A 4,844-nucleotide genomic window follows, 5' to 3' on the forward strand; every position below is an offset into this window, starting at 1 on the left:
ACCAACGAATAGTGGGATTGACCGTCACATTATAACGCCCCCAAGGCTGAAAGGGCGAGCATGTTTGGTGAGAAGGGGATTCGAACCCGCGACCCTCAGATTGCGAGTCGAGCGCCTTATCCACCTGGCCATGCCGGGCCTCTTATCATAGGAACAATATTTAACGGAAAAATATACTGTAGTAATTTTGTGTACGTTTTCACTTTATCTTGTCTTCGAAATTATATTTACATTGGCATTTTTTTTTGTAAAATGCAAAATTTTACTTTTTATTCATTCTTATAAAAATTAATTCATTTTTTGTTTCGCAGATTTTTAACTCCTTTTGTTCTTCTCAAAATTTGCATTTGTTTTCCTCAACATTAACTTTCGCTTACTTTTGGGTTTTACATAATTAAGCACAAAGATACACGATGGGTTATCTGTGCATTGCCCACCACGGGTATCGAAGCCTGGTCCCAGCAGTGTAAGCCCGCAGACATACCGCTGTGCCACTGAGAGGCTTGGTTTTTATGACAATTTTCACTTTATTTTTCTAAAGTATGATTTAAATTAACTTTTCTATAAATCCTCACTATATCCTCTTTTAAATAGTGATTTATAATGTATTTCATGTTTTATTTTATCTTCCCTTCCTCTCCTGTTTGAAATAATATTGCTTTTAGGTACTGGAGTTTCTGTATTGCCTATAAAGTGTTATTTATGTGTCTCCCAGTGAGTCAACGGAGAATTTATGGACTTACAACGCTAAATCCGGGGTGCGATTATTCGTGGTGGACAGACCGCAGAGTGCCTATTGTGTAGCTTTGCCCTAAAGTTTGTTTGTTTTTTTAATTATGCACAAAGCTACACAAGGGCTATCTGTGCTCTGCCCACCACAGTTATCGAAACCCGGTTTCTAGCGCTGTAAGTCCGCAGACATACCGCTGTGCCACTGGGGGGTTTGCCCTAAAGCAAATAAACAAACATATTTACGTAGATTTGAAGTTTTTTCTCGCTTTCTTCCCTTAAGAAACAAAACAAAAACAAAAGAATTAGCCAATGACCTCTCCATAAATTCTCATTTAATCTCCTTCGTTAATTGTAGTCACCTGCTTTTCAAACGGTTTACTATTTTTACTATTCCATCAGAAATTAAAACTGTAAATTAGAATCAAGTATTGAAATATAGCAATCAGAAAACGTTTCGTTTATTCAACGCAAGATTCAGTTCCTCCACAAATCTTTATACTTCAGCATTGTCTATATACGTGTGTTTTTAGTCAACAGCCATTACGGTTCTAGGATTGAAGGATCCTTTAGAACATGCAATGACAGATTTATATATTTATTTTGGAAATAAATCGCTTATTGCGTCTGGTCTCTTTAGAAGATGCAATGACATGAACATATTTATTTTGGAAATAAATCGCTTATTGCGTCTGGTCTTTTTATTATTTATTTCTAGTCGTCACTACTTGTTAGTTTTTATTATTATGACATTTTTTATGTCTTGTTAAGTGAACCCCTAGAGGCTAAAATACTACCTACCTAAAACATTAACCCACTCTGCCCCTCCTTATCACCAAGAGCGTGTAAACCCGAGGAGATCCTGTAAATGATTTGTACTGAAAGAGAGAGCTTGCATAGATTAGCAGTCTACACTTCTTCCCTGACAAAGTAAAAAGAAGCCAGGATTCTTGATTAGTGACGACTGCTATGGTTGTATAAAACCTTTAAAAATAACATAAAAGTAAATTGTTCTTTCACAAAATATTTATTGTACAATCGAATTCTCCCTTTTTTTAAAAGAAGCTTTTCTTTTTTTCTTCCTTTTTTTTTGGCTGACATTAGATCCACAATATTTTTTATTAGTGGACTGTCAGGCCGTTATGTTAATCTAAGAATTCAGTAGAATGAAACACTGGGGAGTTTAGCTCTATCTATTAGTCTAAAGCCGTGATATCCGCACGACTATCTAAACCAAACGTACTGCTATTAAAATAAAATTGATAGAGGGCCAAATAACACATACATTTGCTTTTTTATTTCTTGTTATTTCTTTGGAATATCCAAAGTCTCTGGTTTTTAGGAACGGAAAAAAATATACTTCTATACCTGGAAACGGCCACTTTCCTGTCACAAAAATTGGCAGGCCTCTTTTTTTTTCTCTCAACTTTTACATACTATCTGAAGATAATTTGAGACCTCGTTTGAAAAATAACCCCACCAAACTAGTAACACGATAGTGTATACGGAGCTCTTACAAATCACTATTAAGGACAACGACCAAGAATTACAGGGATGACACCTAAGACTGACTGGCCAATAAATTGTCTAAGATTAAGTAACCAAGATAATTCGCAACACACCTGAAAAGATAAATTAAAAATAATTACATTAGTTTTGCAATTAAGACATCCCCAGGAAAATAAACTTATACTTTAACAAATCTTTCTTTCATCATCATGACACTTTCAACTATACCCGAGATACAATAAATCGGATAAAACCATTCTAGCGAATGTTATCATTATATACAAGATACGAAAATACTTGGCCCGGCATGGCCAGGTGGTTATGGCACTCGATTTTAACAAATCTTTCTTTCATCATCATGACACTTTCAACTATACCCGAGATACAATAAATCAGATAAAACCATTCTAGCGAATGTTATCATTATATACAAGATACGAAAATACTTGGCCCGGCATGGCCAGGTGGTTATGGCACTCGACTCGTAATCTGAGGGTCTCGGGGCGTTATAATGTGACGGTCAATCCCACTATTCGTTGGTAAAAGAGTAGCCCAAGAGTTGGCGGTGGGTGGTGATGACTAGCTGCCTCCCCTCTAGTCTTACACTGCTAAATTAGGGACGGCTAGCGCAGATAGCCCTCGTGTAGCTTTGCGCGAAATTCAAAAACAAACAAAAAAAGAAGAAAACAAACGAAAATACTTCGAAAAAAGCAGGCAAATAATCGAATAAGTATTTCTTTTCCTGACAGAGAATGTCTAAATCTAAGTCTGCAGTAACTTTGGTTACTAGTTTCTCTAAGTTTAAAATAAAGAAGCTGCTTCCGTGACTTTTATTTGTATCCGTTAAATAGACATTTCCAAATAAGTTCTTAATCCATACTTATCTAGTTAAACACTACAAAAACAATAAAATAATATATTTTGAATCCATGAATGGTATGTATTCATTTCTTCACATTAGTTAACACTGCAACTATGTTAAAAAAAACAAGTCATTTTAATGGTAGTTGATACAGTTACTATATAATGGACATCCACGACTTCAAGATTAAAAAAATATATGTATTACTATTTATCCATGTCCGTAGCAAAGAGAGCTGGAGAGCCTTCCCAAAAATATAGCACTATGAATAGTTGTGGATCACGGTATAATTAAGTAGTAACCGTAAAGGAGTAAGGGATCAAAACGTGAATTTTTAATACCATGGCTTATAGTATGACTTCTTGCATTCAGTTCTATGTTCTCATATTTCACCTATTAAACAATGGAGAATAGCTTTATTAGTGGTTGTCTTCACAGTGTTCTGTTTATTAAGAATTAAAAACCACTTTATATTAATCAAACAACATGACCTTGCTTCAGAAAAAAAGATGCTTGAGAAGACCACGTGTTTAGTAACCGTCTTAATCACTTTGAAAAATCTTTGAACTGCTAAGAGCCCCCCCCCCAAAAAAGACTCTTTGTTTGTTTTTAATTATGCACAAAGCTACACAAGGGCTATCTGTGCTCTGCCCACCACGGGTATCGAAACCCGGATTCTAGCGTTGTAAGTCCGCAGACATACCGCTGTGCCACTGGGGGGCAAAAAAAAAAAGACTGTAATTACCTTAAGTAATCTGCTCTGTTGGTTTGTTTGGTGTTTTGTGAATTTCATGCAAAGCTACACGAGGGATATCTACGCTAGCTGTCCTTGATTTATCAGTGAAAGGCAGCTAGTCATCACCACCCACCGCCAACTCTTGAGGTACTCTTTGACCAACGGGATTGACTGTCATCCCATAACGCCCCCACGTCTTAAAGAGCGAGCATGTTTGATGGGACGGGGATTCGAACCCACGACCCTGAGATTACGAGTCGAGCGCCCTAGATTATATCGTTTCGTATATCTTTATATAAAACTGTAATAATCAGGAAGATGTAGGCTCTTGGCACACAAAAGCATAATATTCTGCAAATGATAAATGAACGAAATAAGCTTAATAAAATGAAAAGCCTTATGAACGAGTCTGTAAAATTTAGCTTTTACAATGACTAAAACATCGTTGGGAAATGAAGTAATTTAATTATAAAAATCTGTATTTCGTAACGGATAACAGTTTATCAATTATACAAACTTCGTGACGTAGTTGAGGCCGAGTCTACACCAAAAGTGTATATTCAGAAAGCCCATGTTTTGTTATGAAATCAGTGTCTGACTCATGAATAATAGTATCAGCTGTAATTGAAACATTTGCTAGTAAAGCCTACGTGCCGCTTGCACATCTTCAGCTTTCTGTGCTTCCCCCTTTTTTCGTATTAACATATGATCTGGTGTTTGAATCATGAATAATAGTATCAGCTGTAATTGAAACATTTGCTAGTAAAGAGGCACGTGCCGCTTGCACATCTTCAGCTTTCTGTGCTTCCCCCTTTTTTCGTATTAACATATGATCTGGTGTTGAATCATGATTATACTATCAGCTGTCTTTCTTTGTCTCAGTGTGAATCATGATAATACTATCAGCTGTCTTTCTTTGTCTCAGTGTGAATCATGATAATACTATCAGCTGTCTTTCTTTGTCTCAGTGTGAATCATGATAATACTATCAGCTGTCTTTCTTTGTCT

This window comes from Limulus polyphemus, unplaced genomic scaffold, assembly GCF_000517525.1.
Source record: "Limulus polyphemus unplaced genomic scaffold, Limulus_polyphemus-2.1.2 Scaffold2240, whole genome shotgun sequence".
In the NCBI taxonomy this organism is placed as follows: Eukaryota; Metazoa; Arthropoda; class Merostomata; order Xiphosura; family Limulidae; genus Limulus; species Limulus polyphemus.